Source organism: Cyanistes caeruleus, chromosome 1 (genome assembly GCF_971803275.1).
Source record: "Cyanistes caeruleus chromosome 1, bCyaCae1.hap1.1, whole genome shotgun sequence".
Classification (NCBI taxonomy): domain Eukaryota; kingdom Metazoa; phylum Chordata; class Aves; order Passeriformes; family Paridae; genus Cyanistes; species Cyanistes caeruleus.
Window position 1 is genome coordinate 119,833,842 of NC_141701.1, and position 17,325 is coordinate 119,851,166.

Consider the following 17,325-nt stretch of genomic DNA (forward strand, 5'->3'; position numbering starts at 1 on the left):
TAAAAAATGTATTTACTACAAAATTACCTTCCGTGCATGATGAGGTGCAACTCGTTGCACAAATGCAACTCATCAGAGAATATCCTAGATTTTCATAAACAAAATGTACCAGCTCTGCCTAATGTGCAGCTCTGTTTCTGCAAAAGTAAATATCTTAGCATGGGCTGCTGGCTTATAAATCATGGGTTTTATTTTTCCATTGCAGGAATGTACTGCAGATTTATAAAACATTTAAGACCCTGTGGTTAATGTTTCCTCTGTTCATGAATATCCTGAGGGACCAAACCATTGTTTAATCTTCTACAAAAATAACCATGATTTATACAAAAGTTGTTTGAAACACATTTCTTTTATTAGCAGTACCATTGAATGTCAAAACCAGGACCTAGATTTATCTTCCATTCATGCTACCCATATAGTATATAATGCTGTGTGCATTAAGTAAGGAAAAAAGTAAATATTGCTCCTGTTGAGTGAAGGTCTACAGGTAGATAGCTTCTTTTTTTTAGGTGATTTGGATCTAGATGAATATCCAGGAGTCATATGAGTTAAAAGAGCCCTCAGTGTGCTACAGGTCTGAAGCACTCCTTGTCTGTGAAGTGACTTTTAAAATCAAAATCAAACACCAGAAAAAAAAACTGCAGCCAATGAACCAAACGAAAAATGAGCTTTGTTTGCCTTGTCTGGCTGCCAGAGAGCTGCTTGGATTTCCTTGTGGTTCAGGTTGAACACCAGGGACACTAAAATCACCAGCTTTTGAAAAACTGATATAGAAAAGTAAGATTCAGACTGGGAAACCAAATTAGAACCTGCTGCAATTGTAGAAGTTCTGAAAAGGTCTGTAAAAATGGGGTGACCATGTGTGTTGTGAGGTCTCAGAGACCCCATTCCCCAGAAGTTACAGCAATCTTTCTCTCGGACCTGCGGGCTCCGAAGGCAACATGTCACTTTGCATCGTGCTACATGTCCAGTCATTTACAGGCTTAGCAGTGATCTTGAGGCCACCCTCCACCTGGAGCCAGCCCATTCCTACCAGCAGGACAGGCCCCAGGTCCCAGCCTGCCCTCAATCAGCTTTGCACAGCCCTCAGGAACAAAAAATAACAGGGGAAAAAATTTGGGTTCAACATCAACATCTGGGACGATGCATGAAAGCGGGGAAGGCAGCGATAAATATTTGTATTTAGTCACTTCTCAAGGGGCACGTTAAAGGAGGAAGTGTGTTTGTTATTCCCAGTCAGAAACAACAGTGGGGCTTGGGGACTGAGGTTGAAAGTGCATATCAGTAATTCAGTGTAGAATATATTATTATAGGGATTTGGTGTAATTATCAAAAGCAAAACAAATAAATGAAGAAAAATTCATTCTGGCTCTCAAACTACATTTGGTCAGAAAGCCTTCCCTCCCCCCCCCCCCCCTTTTTTTATTTGAGAAACAGCAGCAGAGTCTTTTGTTTGCACCTCTGCACTTTCAGTTTTCAAGCCTGTCTGAGAACCTCAGACTTTTCTGCACAGAGAAAGTAAGATGTGAGGAAAAAGAAGTTACCAAGATGAAAACTTTTTTCTCTAGAAGCACAGACTCAGTTAATAACCACAGGATTTTCAGAATTAAAGTTACATTTTAACAAGTTCTCAGATACCATAGATATAGTAAAACTTCAGAATGTTTTGAGTCTTGAGCTTTAGTCTCGAGCTAATCTGCTCAAGAAACCAGAAATTGCCTCAGTGTAACAAGCACAGGAATGTAAACAGAGGATTATTGGTGTTTCTGATCATGTTGAACTGAAAAATACTCTTGCTTTTCAGTACTATGTTAGTACAGGGAAATACACGAATACAAAACTCATCTGCTTGAGTTCTGACTGACTTGAGTATGTATTATTTCACTCTCCATTCAAGAGCAATGCTAATTCATAATGTCAGTGAGTGCAATTCAAAATGCAACATTCAAAATCAGTGTGTTGAATTCTCATGACATCAAGAAGGGTAAAGATGGGCTTTTGGTTTCAAACTTCCTTTTATGAACACCATGGCTGTGCCATCTGGAGAGTAGCCACAGAGAAGGAAGGATTGGATCCATGAAGAGAGGAGAAAATTGAAAGAGAGATTCCACTGACATTCCCTGATGCAGCTTCCCTGGGCCAGCTGGTATTAGCAGAGAAATGGGCTTTGTTTAGTGAAGGATGCTCTCCTGTTTTGATGCTCTTCCTTATCAGGAAAGAGAGACTGACAGCACCAAGCCTTCGTTTACTCAGTGAGTTTACTTGCTGTGACAGAGTCTCTGAAAAGGAGACTCAAGAACAACCATGGATCTCAAAAGCAAACAAACCAACAAACAAACCACAACAAAAACAACAAAACCCAACAAAAAACTCCCACAACAGCAACATCAAATCCCACAAACAAATAAACAAACAAACAAATTCTATTACTCTAATCTTGCTCTTACTTTGGTCATCCCAGCAAGGATTGTCTTTCCTCTTTCTCATGTTTTTTCCCCCCTTAACTTTTAGACTGTTCTTAGCTATTGAGATCCTACTATCGTTTGCTGGCAGAATCAATTATTTAGGTTTTATTTTATTGTAATTCTTGGCAGCTGTCCTTACTGAAACTCTCAGTTACCAAATGAGGTTAAAACAGATATAAAAATGTTTGTTCAATACCTATGCATTAGAAAAAGGTAATCATTCTAGCAATAAATCATTATCTTAGTTATGGTTTCCTTTGCTATCTGAATGGTTCTTATGGGCAAATCACAAATTCTAGCAGCAGAAGAGCAGTGGGGAAAGAGTTACATTCTCTCTCATTTTAATGCAGGTGTGTAGGATACCTGTGCTTTCAGAAATGCTGGAGTTGTTCAGAAGAAGAACTTCTGATCTTCTTCCCCAAAGGTGAGGGTGGTCTTTCATTAGATAATAGCATTAAGCATAATGGACACAAAGTGTGAATGCCAAGCCCACCAATATCACAATTGAGATATTTTTGATCAGGATAGATGAAAATAGATATACATACACTCTTGAGATGTAAAAAGGAAAAGACTGCTGAAAAGCAAGTGTACATCACGCTTCCACTTAAATTTCCCCATGTGGTCTTCAGGATCCTTCACAGAAAAAAAAAAAAAAAATAAGAAAAAGGAAAAAAAATTAAAAAGGTGGAACTCTCTTATTTTATTATTTGTTTTAGAAATCAATGCAGATAAAGTGTTAAACATCTGAGGTTTCAGGCTCACACAGGAAGTCTCATCAGAAGGGAGTCTGGGGCCAAGCAAGTTCCCTCCTCCCCAGCTGACAGTTTAATGGGTGGGACTGGATTTCCAACTCCCTTCTCCTGACTCCAGGGGCAGCAACCTGCCTGTCAGAGCCCACTGTGATGGGTAAGCCCCACCAGATAGCTGGCACAGCACAGCCTCCTACAAACTTATTTCCAAGAAAGCAATTCACAGCAATCCAAAATGGCCTAGAAATGGTCTGTCGTAACTGAATAGATACTACATTCGGTTTAATTGGCTAAAAACTACACTTCATGAAAATAAGATGTAATTCTACCCACATTTGGCTGGTATGATTTGTGGCAGAAAGCACAGTAAACAAAAGATCAAGAAGCAAATTTAGCCTTAATTAATTTCAGTGGCTACAAAAGAGCTCCAGTTTTGTACCTAAAAGAAATAATTACATTCCATATATAATGCACTCAAAATGTATCACAATATCCTTGTAGATAAGAGCAAAAAGAAGAATTTGGACCCAAATAAAAGGCAGAGCAATGAGAAGAAATCTCATTCTGAGTAGAAATCTTTCTACTTGGTTACCACGCAATCTAATTCTGACAGTGCACTCAACTTGAAAAATGACATCCCCATCTCTAAGAATTGAAAGGTGGCAGAAAAAGCAAGCACTCGGTGCTTTAGTCTAAAGCAATTATGAGCTCCTCACAAGCTCAAAGACAAGAATTGATTTTCATTTCTAGATTATCAAGAGGTGGGGGCAAGCAGGTCAGGAAATCTGACCCTATCTTGACCTGCTGGATTGGATTGTTCTCAGACCTGTTCAATATTGAAAAAGATTGTTTGGGATGGGAGAGAGAGAGGAGGAGAAGAGAAATACTTTGACATATTTTGTGCCCACTGGTATCTAAGCATATTTTTTTTTACCTGGCTTTATGGTCTTAGTAATTCAATATCTAATATTTTAAGGTGCTTATTTGAAAGACATTTCCCCATGAGTGACCAAATCTGATAAAGACAGTAAAAACTGCAGACTTCTGAATCAAGGGAGTGTAAAAGTGATGTAAAAATAAGCACAGCCTGGCCTCAGAGGGGACCTGTAAATCTTTAGATCACTCCTGTGCTGTACAAACACCTATAAACCATCCAGTTGTCCTGTATTTTTTGTGATTGTGGTGATCCAACATTGGTGTAAAACCATCTGTTTCAAAAGGCTCCAAATCCTTGCACCATTACTTGGCTTCCACAGAAATTTTGCTGTTTACCAAGATGAAGCACTTGCAGCTATGTTTTAACCTGAAATATGATGAAACCTTGTTAATTCAAGTTCATAGTTCATCACTACTCACATGACTGAAAACAGGAATTACTGTAACATTGCTTTCTTTTTCTGTAGGTGCTTTAGATAAACTCATGTGCTTTTTCTTTTTTTCTCACATTACAAAGGAGTATTTTGTCTACAAGGACTAATACACAAGTTAAATAACATCTGAAAAATATAAACTTTGTTGAGGAGCTCAAAGCAGCAGTGGGTCAGGAATAGCTTAAACACTAAACCAGTGCTGTGTTTTAACCTGGCAGGCAGCTAAACACCACACTCCCTTCTGCCCTCCTCAGTGGGGTGGTGGAGAGAATTGGACAAAACTTTGTGGGTTGGGATATAGACAGTTTAATAGGACAGAAAAGGAATGGAAAATAGTAATAATGATAACAACAATAAGAACTCTAAAATAATTAGAATGTACAAAACAAATGATGCACAATGTTATTGCTCACCACTCACTGCTCAGACAAATCCTGAGCAGTGCCCTCTGGCCAGCTGTCCCCCCAGTTTATGTACTGGGGTACATATGGCATATGGTATGGAGTAACTCTTTGTGCAGTTTGGGTCAGATGTTGTGACTGTGTCTCCTCCCAGTTTCTTGTGCTCTCAGCCCGCTCACTTGTGGAGCAATATGAAAAGTTAAAGAGTCCTTGACCACTGCTTAGCAACAACTAAAACATTGGTGGGTTATTAACATTATTCTCATCTTCAATCCAAAACACAGCACTCCACTAGCTACTGGGAAAAAAAAATAAAATTATCCCAGCTGAAATCAGGACACTTTTCGTGTGGGTTACCATAAATTACCTCCAGCACAGTTAATTTCTTCAGGTACAAGACATCTCCATCCACGTTGATCCACTTGCCTGGGTAATATATAATACCTTCCTGGAAGGGATACCTTTCCTTCTCTCCTGAACTGGAGGCACCTCCAGAGGCTGAGGCTTCATGGTTCTTTTCCAATCATTTTGTAAATTCCCATTTCCCTAGAAACAGATCCCAGCTTTTTGGGTTCCCTATCCTCTAATTCCAGGCTATTGGCCCAGTTATCCCAGCATTGGAACAGACAATGTGCTCACCTGGAAGATGGCAGAAATCTCTTCACAATTCCAGCTGCAAACATGGGGACAGAGATTTGTGATTGCCACCTTGTTTGAGTTCTGTCTCTTCTTCCTCCTCTTCTCATCATGGCCTTCATTTGGGGTAGTCTGCCTCACCAATTTCTTTCCTTAACTAAGGGAAGAGTTTCTTCCTTTATGGGATGAGTTGGCTTTTGCTTCCAACATTTCTTCATGTGTATGAGTGGCTGGTAATGACATGGCCTGGCTCTCTGGTTCAGCCACGTCATGGGGGTTGGAGCAGCTGCAATAGCTGTCACTTTGCAGTCAGATTAAGAGACCTTCTCTTGCCATCAACGGTAGTGAGTGGTGTTGGACAGGGCTTGGTGGATGGGAGCCAGGCCTCAGCATGGAGAGACACAGTGATTTGTGTCTCTCAGGAATTGCCTGGGTGACAGCTCACTTTTTCCAAATATTTTGCTTTTTCAGTTTTTCAGTTTTTCAAGGTTCTGCTCTTGTTCAGGGATGAAGCCCAAACCTCTGGAGGTGCCTACTGTCCTAGGTACTGTCCTGTACACCCTGACACTCACAACTGTCCAGCTTCCAGGTAGATCTCTGGGTAGTATTCTTAAGCAGAAGTTTAAACAAGATCTGGAGCACATTCAGTAACGTAAGACATATCAACAGAAACATGCCAGTCTGAACATCCCAATTACATTCAAAATTCTCAAAAGCTATTGTAACTAGCCTGGAGAATAAGGAAAAGGGGAAGACAAAAAGGAGGAAAGAAGGGTGAAGGAGTGGGGGACAGCTTCCCCCACTTTGTCTCACCCATAGCTTGGCCCTCTAAGGAGAGGTCATAAATAATTACTAGTTTCTGAGTGATGGCTCCCAGAGTATGGAGATGTGGGCAGCCTGAGTACTGAGATATCAGATACCAGATTAGTCTCGTGACCAGCAATTTGATCATACCAGAAGCCAGTGTTACAAACAACAACAAAATGATAAACCTTAACACAGCCCCCAGAGGTGACAAACACAAGAGGGAACATATACAGCAAGGTACTACATAGTGCAATTCTGAGAAGTGCAACAACTCTGTGAGCAAAGATATCAACACTGTGATGAGTGACTATTAAACCAATATAATGAATGTTTATAAAAATTTGGTTTAAAACACTCTGGTCAGATCTGTCATTATCTTCACCCTCTTGACGTTGTGTTGGGTGTCAGAAAAATGGCTGTTGTGGTTTTACCTGGCTGGCAACTAAATACCACAGCTTGCTCACTTGCTTTCCCTCTCCCTGCACCAGGATGGGAGAGAGATTCAGAAAGGAAGACTGAAATTTGTGGGTTGAGATAAAGACGGTTTAATAAGACAGAAAAGGAAGGGGAAAAAAAAATAAAATAAAAATAAAAATAAAAATAAAAATAAAAATAAAAATAAAAAAAAAAAAAAAATTAATAATAATAATAATAATAATAATAATAATAATAATAATAATAATAATAATAATAATAATAATAGTAGTTATATACAAAATAACCATGCACAGTATTACTGCTCACCACTCGCTGACTGATGCCCAGGGAGCTCCTGAGCAGTGTCCACTGACCAGCTGTCCCCACAGTTTGCATACTGAGAATGCTGTCATATGGTATGGAATTTTCTTTGTCCAGTTTGGGTCAGTTGTCCCAGCTGTGTCCCCTCTCAACTTCTTGTGCCCCCAGCCTACTCCCTGGCAGTATGAGAATTTAAAGAGTTCTTGACCATTGCATAGCAACAACTTAAAACATCGGTGGGTTATCAACATTATTCTCATTCTAAATCCAAAACACAGCACTGCACCAGCTACTGGAAAGTAAATTAACTGTCTCCCAACTGAAACCAGGACACTCAGCTGTTCAGATTCATCAGTTCCAGAGTAGCAGGCTCCCACTGAAAACTGTATAGGGTGTGTACAGTCAGCCACCACTGAGATGTTGCCATTTCTGTCAGAAATGCCACCGCTGCTTGACAACCCACATTGACAGAAGCCCTCAAAGGGGAGAATGGGAAACAGATACTGAACTAAACATTGAGCCAACTGTAACTGCAGGGCTGCTACAGAAAAATGGAGCTGGTCACTGGGAATTGTGTTACCACAACTGTCTGGTTCCCCAAACCTTCAGAAGAAATGAGGGTTTTATGAAAGCATGGTGGAAGAAGCCAAGCAAAGCCATGCATGCATTGCAGATCAGTGTAGGCATTCAGGGCAGTGGGGCAGCCACTAACACAGACAGAAATCATGTGTTCTGTAAGAATATGTCTACACTACATTATAGTGCCCAGCTTTTTCATTCCAATTTTAAACCTCTGTGTACCATTAAAATAAAAATAAACAGGCCACTTTGAGTTTTTCCTGATGTATTACTACCCAAAATCAAGCAAAAATTGAAATGAAAATGTCTAAAATGTCCCAAAATAGATCTCTGCTGCTGCTAAACCTCTTCAGTAAGGCTTACAATTTGGTCTGTACAAGCAGACCATATTCAAGATAACAAATGAACATCAAAGTGTGATTCTAGTGTCTTGCTTCTTGATTCTCAAGCAGGAATGTGAGGCACAATGGCTCTGCATACATAAATGCTATAAAATTAGTGCAGACAGCTGGCAAATCATTAATTAACAGCAGTAATGATTTCAAACCAGAACTCTGGGGACTCCACAGGAAATAGGAAATACACTGGTCTTGCTTTCATTTATGCCTCTGACCTTGTTTCTTCACCGTAAATAAGAAAAAAAAAACAACAACCCATGTCTGAGCCAGGATATCACATAAGCTGCAACCAGCAGTCCTTGAGAAAATGCACACTTTGAAGGAGTCTCAGCACAGAAAGCTTTTTTCAAGTATGCTCCAGCATCAGCCAGATGCAAAAATTACTCTGGAATACTATGCATACAGTGCTAGATAATTAATCACAAAGACTATTCTAAATAATTCAAAATAATAAAAAAAAAAGATAGGTTTTCTCTCCTTCTATTGTAGCCTAATTTTAATATATTAGATGATTCATATTGTTCCCTGGATTGTCCCCAGGAGTATCACACAAATGGAACTGCACATAAATGCTAAGCTAATATGTAAATGAGAAATAATCTTAAGATTTATCTATGAACTCCAGCTTCTTTTAGCAAATTAATTCATTGACAGCAGAAGGGTTACTGTCTCTCTGTGAAACATAAGAGGGAAAATGTTGGTTCACAGAAGATTTATTTCCATAATAGACCTAACAGGTCCAATAATTATTATAGTTCACCATGTTGTTCCTGAGTTTGTGCTGAAGATTGCATTCCCTGTTAGCATAAAATATATCTGCAGGGAACAGACAAGGAGAACAATTTAAAATGCGTAATATTTTCTCCTGAGGATGAACTCTACTAGAGTAGCATCTCCATATGCACAAGATGGAAGTGATAATCTGGAAATTATGTACTAGTAAAGCTCTGGGGAACAGGAAAAGAACGGTTATGCTATGGCAATGGAGAAAATGGCTGCCCTTAATGTGCAATTTGTTCTATCCTTTCTACAATAAGAAGAAAAGAAGAAAAGAAAAGAAAAGAAAAGAAAAGAAAAGAAAAGAAAAGAAAAGAAAAGAAAAGAAAAGAAAAGAAAAGAAAAGAAAAGAAAAGAAAAGAAAAGAAAAGAAAAGAAAAGAAAAGAAAAGAAGAGCAGTTTTTTCTGTTTTGAGCTGGCAACATTATGGGTCCTATCACCCCAAAGCAAGCCCTTTCTGGCACCCTTGGGAAGGTGGGGGTGTGAGGGCAGGGGTTTGGGTAGAGAAAACCACACAGAGAGACTGCCCAGGGCTGGGAGGAGGCGGTGTCGGGCACCTCAGATCAGCCAGGCTCCACGGGGCTGCAGGTGCCCGGCAATGCCCACTGAAGCGGCAAAACCTGCGCCTTTTCTGCCTCCATAGGAAAAGACTGAGCCTTACACTTGTCCCTGACTTTCTGCATCTCAAGCACACCGGTTTCCCTGTGCTCCCCCAGCTGCCGTGTGTGTTTGGGCTGGAGAAGGGCAAGAAGATCTAACTCTTTGCAATTTTCTTTTTTCTGTTGATGTGGAACAAGATTTCCGATGGTTAAAAAAACCATGGAATGGGTACTTTGGCTTACTGGTAAGGAAAGGGGCTGAGTGACCAAAAAAGGTTCTACAAAACGATTTAGCACAGTAAAAAAACACAAACAAACCCGAAATATTTGTATAACTGTATATTTAAACTATAGACCTGGGGAGGAGATGTAAATTCACCTTGTGTTCAGAGGAAGCGCTACCATGAGCTAACACAGCTCGTGTCTCTAGGATATCATTCATTCCTGGCGCTTCCCTTTCCCTGTTTCCCTTTTATCCGTTCTGGTTTGCTGCCAGGTGATTCCAACAAAGTGCTGAGGCAGCACTTGGGGGCTGCGGTTCAGTGTTGCTGCAGTCCGCAACCCTCCTGCGGCAGATGACAGAATTACCTCCGAGCCTGCATTTCTGCACGGGCGATGGCACAGCTCTCCTGCCCTGAGAGGGGCGGGCTGCCAGCCCGCTTGCATTTCCCGGAGCAGAGAGGCAGGGCTCCAGAGCTCCTGCTACCGCCGGGACAAGCCTGAGACCTTGCGCACCAACGCAGCGTTGAGTGTCTTCATCATTTTATCACATAACGCTTCTGGGTTTTTATTCTGTGGTCCAGCAATGTACAGGATGGCATTCACAATCATAAAGACCTATGAGAACATAGGGATTATTATTATTATTATTATTATTATTATTATTATTATTATTATTATTATTATTATTATTATTATTATTATTATTAAAGAAGGCAAGATAAGGTTTGTAGAAGCCCTGTGACGTGGGGTCCACGGTGAACAGTCAAGGCACCTGAGTGTGACAGACTCCACCAGGAGTGAATAATTCAAACAGAATCAGAGAGGCAAGTCTGGAACTCACAATTATAATGGTCTGAAATGAAATTAATTCCTCAGCTGACTCTCACTTACAGCATCAAAGTGTAAAGCAATTCTAGTCTAGGCAAAGTTCATGATCAGAAGATCTCTATTACTGCACTTCAGAAACTCATGGCTTGGAAAAAGCCCCAAACAAATAACAAAACCTAAAGCAAACCACAAAACACAAACTAAAATATTAGTTTCAAGTGTTCAGCTTGTCCCAACAGCAGTGTTTATGCCACTAAAAACACCTAAGAGAGAGAAAAAAAAAATCACTTAAGTCTTACTACAGTATGCTTTAAATTAGCTTTCTTTTTTCCCTTTTTAAAATTTATTTCTTTCCACACGCCCCCCCCCCCCCCCCCCCCCGCCCATGTCTGGAAAACACACTTTCTGCATTTACTTTACTTTAAAGTAGACTTCAGTTTGTGCTTGGTATAGGGAAAATTGTTCTCCTGATGTAGCCATGAATTATTTATTATATGAATTATTGAATAAATTACTTACTATATTTTATATAATGAATTATTATTTATTATATTTTTTCTTCCATCTACAGGCTGAATGTTTCTGGCAAGAACTCTAATATTTTTGCCTGGATTTATGTTACTGTTTCCACACAATGCTTTGTATTTCTAAAAGTCTTTCCATAGTTAATCCTGGAGCAATGAAGACAAGATTCTTTACCTTCTTCAGTGAGGCAAATTCTGAGTTACTATCTACAGACCTATAAATTGAGAGAGAGTCACACACCTGGTGGGTCCCCAGGGCCAGAAACAGAAACCAGGAATTACACTCTGCTATCCTGTCCTCATCACCAGGGAGTACAGCCTCAGGTGTAAACCACTCTTGAATATCTGTTGCAAAAGTTTTCACTGATGGACTCCCCACACAGTTAACTGCTTCGCTCCTTCTTTCAGTGAGCAGCTACCTATTTAACATATTGGGGTGAAATAAATAAGTGTGGAAGAAAACATCTGTTTCTCTAACATGCATAAAATGGACATCATCTGCAAAATGTGTTAAGCAGCAATTGTGCAAACCATAATAACTGTAATACAAGAAAAACAGATCTAATCAGATTTCATGCTTATTCATTCTTTGGCATTGCATGAAATACAGTGTATGATTCCTTTAGGGCATAATCCAATGCCTGTCAGTCATTGGTAAAACACTCATTTTATGGTGGAATAGATCTTGAATGGAGCAGGGAATATGATTTAAGATATTATATATATATAAATGAAAATGCCTATAAGTGTTGGCAAAATTAAAAGGGGTTTATTCAGACTGATATCAGTCCCAGATGATGTGGAGTAAGGAACAATGAATAACTCTATGATAAAGAATTACGAAAAAGCCTGCACCAGGAAACATAATTTGCAACAGAGTAAATCTAGTCCTTGTTTTACACCCTGATGCATTTCTATCCCTTATACATGCCTGTATTACCTGTTCTTTGGGGATTTTTATTATCCATACAGCTATATAATCATTTTAAAAGTCCTACAAAGCCATTTGGATCTGTAGAATTTTCTGCCTTTGCGTTTCAGACATCTTGATGAACTGTATATCCAAAGTAATTAAAAAAGTTAAACTAAACCAGAATTAGAGACACAATAAAACAAGCTGACACCAATTGTTCAGCAATTGACTTTTTTTTTTTTTTTTTTTCCATTGGCTCTATCCTGTAACTTTATCCATCAAAACTTCTTTTGCAGTTCACATAAATGAAATTTCAGGACCTTAATAGCATATAAACTGTCAATATCACAGATCCCCAGCTAGTAGGAGATGTTCCTACCCATGTCAATTTAGATCAGGTAAATAACCAAGCTGATGCACTTGTGTCACCTTCTCCTGCTGTGCTCCTCTGCAGGAGGAATCTGTAATAATCTTTATGAATAGCCAGCAATTTATTTGCAAATAAGTATTTCTTAAATTAAAGTATTTCTAAATTACAAGAAGACACGGTGCCTAGAAAAATATACAATTTAGCTAGAAATTAGTCTTGTTGTGGGGTTTAGTACAACAATTCAACTGGCTTTCACCTCTGCTTTCAGTGGTTTACCATGTCATTTATGTCAGCAATAATACAGCAAATATGCACAATTCCCCTATTAAGTTATGTGAGCAACAAAAACCATGGAATACAGTATACAAAAAAAATTTAACAATGTAAGGAAAAAACCTGAAACAAAAAAAAGTCCAAAACAATTTCTGTTGAATTCTGTTGAAACCCAAAACCTCCAAACAAAGGCATTTTACACATTTTGAAGTAAAATAAGCACATATTTTTAATTTAAAAATAACTGCCCTGAAGGTTTGCTGTCAAACACAGAAAAATATGCATTGAAGACTTGCACGTTTCTCTCTCAGGTACTGCGGGAACTTCATACATGAATTATAATAACACAACGAACTTCAGAATGACCAGATTTTCAATGCCACATCCATACAACTCCTACTTCTGGGTGTATTTCCAATTTTCTACCCAAGTCTGCTCCCTGAAAATTATCGACACCTAGCATCTCATGTAGTTTCCCTGATTGTTCATGATGAGTTTTATATTTCTCTAGACGGAATTTTCAGTCTTCGTTTGCTTGATCCTTAAGCAGGGAATTTGTTCCTAGTTTTGCAAAAGTTATGAACAATTTATCCTAGCTGATAAATAACAAGTATTACTCCATTAGCGTTTACAGGATCAGAGTGCAAAGTTACCTCCCTGCTTGACCCGGGCACGGCTCTCAGGCTCTCAATTAACGAAATACAGGCTACGATTTAATAGTTTATGTTTAGAACAAATATTGCAAAAAGCCTTCACGGAGAGAGAGCGATACATTACAAACCACCCTCATGTACAACCTGCAGCGCGCTGTGTTGAAAACTGTTTGCTGCCGTTCTGAAAGACTTCGGTATAATTTGTGCATTTGCTGGGTCAGCTCTGAAGTGAGTTTTGAAGGCACAGTTACACCCTTAACTTATGCTATATTATTTCCCCCAAGTGTTTGTGTCAGCTGCTAATTCGTGCGTATTCAAGAAATACAGAGATTAGCTTGTTAAGTACCGTGCCAATGGTGAGGAACAATCTGTTTAAAAAAAAAAAAACAAAAAACGAATAACGGTGAAGAATGATTATTCACGAATATAGAAATATATACAAGTAAACTTTCAGACGTCCTTTAGCCTTGTTAGCTAAAAATAAGCCCTTTAACGCGGTGCCTTTAAGACCCCACTGACCACCAGGAGATTTTGTTCTGAAAGCGACTTTAAGGAAAACGCTGAAATGATCGCTCGAGGCAAGACGATCACTTAAATCACTTCAGATGATCACCTAAATCATGCCTGGGTGAAGCTGGGGCACTTAAAAAAGCACGAAGCTGCCTAGAGCGAATAGTTCCAATGTTATTTGCTTCTTTAAAAACCTCATCGGGGAGGGCTGGGGGAAGGTTTAAATCGGCGTCTCGGAGGCGTCGTTCCATTAGCGGAATTTTTTCTATTTAACCTTGCAGGCGGCATTCACAGTTTTTCGGCGAGGCACCCGAAGCGAGGGATACCAAGAGGGGCTGAGTCCCCACACCCTCACGGCAAACCCAGCCCCTCCTGGCTTAACCTGAGCGCTCCTCTGGCTCCCCTCGCTCGCACCGCCTTCACCCGGCCTCACACCCGCTAATTGCCCCGCGCTCCACGCTGCTCATTAGCGGCAAAGGGCGGAGTTCGGACCGCCCCCCTCCTTCAGGGCTTTCTATCCTTCCCCCTCCCTTTTGCCTCACGGACCCCAGCGGCGGCGGGGCAGCACCGTCACAGCGGGAACAGCCGCTGGGGCCTGGGGGGCGGAGGCGGTGCACAGCGCCCGTGACGGGGGGGCGGATGCACGGCCCAGAGGGGCGGTCCCCGCTCTCCGGGGCGGACGCAGGGCCCAGAGGGGCGGTCCCCGCTCTCCGGGGCGGGACGAGGCCGCGGGCAGGGCCGGGAGGCGGCAGGAGGAGCCCGGGGCCTGCCCCGCCTCGGTCTCCGCCCTCCTAGCGTCACGCGCCCCGCCCACACCGCCGGCCAATCGCGGGCCGCCCCCGCCCCTTCGGGCGGGACCGCCCGTGGCCGGCGCTGCGTGTCCAATCCGCGGCCTCGGGGCACGCACCGCCCCTTGTATATTTGCATTCAGCATTGCTATTGGCTGCACGGCACGTGAGGAGGGCGTGCCCCGGGGGGCGGGGAGGACGGGGCGCACGCGCCAGCGCAACCCGAGACGGCGGCCACCCTCATTGGAGGAGGGCTCGGCTACGTCACGCTCCGGGCGGTGCTATTCCAATCAGGGCCCGTCCCCGCCTCCCGCCCACCGCGCGCACCGCCCAGGGCGGCCCCGCGGCGTGATTTGCATAGAGGCGCCGCCTATTGCATATGCATGAGGGGCGGGCGCGGCCGGGCGGGGCGCGGGGCCCGGCGGGGTTTATGGCGTGCCGGCCCCTCCGGCTCCCCGGGCCCTTCCGCCCCGCCGCGCTAATTGGTGCGATGGGTGGTCCCGGCTCTCCGCTCTCTCCGCTTTCACCTCGGCTCTGTAACCCAAGCCCGCTGCCTCGCCGTTTTTAATAACGCCGAAACCTGGCCCAGATGGGAACCATTAGCGGCCCTAGCCCCTCTAGCTGATCTTTATAATCTTATTAGTTTAATGGGTCACGCAGTGCAGGACCTATTTCCTACGGATCAAAGGGAAAACAAACAGGGTAATATCCCATCGGGCTTCCTCCCGCTGCCCCCACGGGTGCTGCTGCCTCTGCAAGTGTCCCCCCTTATTAGCCCGCACCGGCTCCCGGGCTGCTCCCGCCGCGGCCGCGGGCTCCATCCGCACCGCACCAAGGCCGGGACTCCCGGTGGCTCCGCACCGACGCTGACACCGCCGCCACGCGGGGCTGAGGGGTTTTCCCTGCTTCTCCCCGTTAAACCGGGCGCGATTTCCTGCCCTTCGTTCCAACGCTGCACTTCATCAGATAGGCGGGAAACACATTGCCTGCTGCATTACCGGGGATCGCGTTGCAGTATCCGGTGCGGGTTTTTTGGTTGTATTCTTTTTCCCCCCCAAAAAAGCATGAAAGCGGCATCACACGGAATGGATGATGGGGCCGAATCGGATACCCTGTGGCTTTGCCCGGCTGACCCAGGGGCGGTGTTTTCCGCTCAGTGGCAAAACGCTTATTTGTAGTCCGAGACCCCCTCCCGCAGCCCCTGCAATAACTTTTAGCACAATAAATTAGATGTACGCGCACTGTGGTCCATTACGGAGGAGTGTTTTGTGACGGCTCCTGTCAAAGGTTACCAGCCCTCATGCAGCCGCATAAAGTGTTTCTGTCGAGGGTAAATATTTGGACTTATTAAAGAGCCTGGAAGATGTGAGCTCCGGTAGGGAATAAAGCCCGGGAGATGCCCGCGCCCATGCCGGGGTGCCTCCCTCTGTAACCCCTCCAGCACACACTGCCTTCACCCCATCGCCCCACTGCGCTGCCCTACCTGGCAGGGCGGCACCGTCATTGTCCCTGCAGACCGTCCTCGAGGGGGTCTGCCAGGGTCCCCCGGAGCCGAGGCTCAAATCAATTAATCTACATTTCTTGCTGAAATGTGTACGCACATACACAATGTATAAAGACGTATAAAAAAAATTATCTGTAAGATACAAATAAAGTACACGTGAATGCAATATCTAGGGGAAAACTAAACCTGTGAATGGAAAGCTTCTAAACTGTAACGTTTAACTTCCATCGGTGTCCTTCCATGGGTTTGGTTGGAATCCCTAAAAAAAGGGCAGCACGTGTGTGCGTGTGGAAAGGTGCGTGTGTGCAAAGAGGGAATGAAACGATTTAATATCCTCGCAAATCTCTGGGATCTAATTTCCCAAACTTTTAACGACTTTCCAAGAAGAAAAAAGAAAAAAAAAAAAAAAAAAAAAAAGATGATGGATTTTTCTTTAATATCTCATAGAAAATCCATTATTTCCGGTTGCATAGTCTGGCTCGCAAAATATTTAAGACACACAAAAACCCCACTTGTTGAAATATCGGAGATGATATATAGTTCTCCCAGCTCGGAAATTAGATCTCGGTATGCGCACAGGCAAACCCAGACATTCACTGATTTATCACTATGTGTTAATGGGTATATGTATATGCCCCCTTTAATAATTCCTGCACAGGTTATCCAGCACACTGAGAACTGGACGGTGAGCATAGCCATATGCAAGCAAACCACACACACACACACACAGAGTAAACTTTATTTTATTAGAGACTATTAATACACAAGCCCATAAAAATCTACCCCTATATAAATTTTATGGTGGTCTATACTTTAAGTGCTCCTGCTTGTTCACGGAAAGGGAATTGATATGATTGTATACACACACTGAGCTTGGTCTCCTTTTTTTTCTTTTTCTTTCTTTACTTTTTTTTTAATGTGTGTATTGAAAAATACAGTCAACACTAAATATTATAAAATGAGTGATTAAAACGCCTATTGCAAATGTAAATATCCACATAAGGGCCACTTAAGAAATGACAGATGGTGCTTTTCCCCATCCATACAGCCAGTGGCGACTAAGCCAGGTTTTGACTCTGTGTGTGTTTTTTACCATATTTTCCCTGGAAACAGATGTGTATTTTATTATAGGCAAACTTTTTCCTTTTTTTTTTCCTAACCTGCTATTTCCCCGAGTTTATTCGTGCCATAGACAATAACGCCATAAAGCTGACTGCA

General features: G+C 42.3%; 1 long non-coding RNA gene across 4 annotated transcripts; it reads right to left on the reverse strand.

The window, feature by feature from the left end:
• Positions 1-9,846: 9,846 nt before the first annotated feature.
• LOC111924325 (uncharacterized) lies at positions 9,847-14,643 on the reverse strand. Of its 4 annotated transcripts, XR_002861602.2 has the most exons (5): positions 14,362-14,629; positions 13,450-13,673; positions 13,306-13,358; positions 11,338-11,515; positions 9,847-10,359 (listed from the first exon to the last, which is right to left on the reverse strand). It is a non-coding gene; the product is annotated as an uncharacterized LOC111924325 (long non-coding RNA). The 4 variants fall into 4 exon arrangements; XR_002861600.2 differs by lacking the exon at positions 13,306-13,358 and having other exon boundaries at positions 14,362-14,643; XR_002861601.2 differs by lacking the exons at positions 13,306-13,358; positions 14,362-14,629 and adding an exon at positions 14,198-14,352.
• Positions 14,644-17,325: the final 2,682 nt, after the last annotated feature.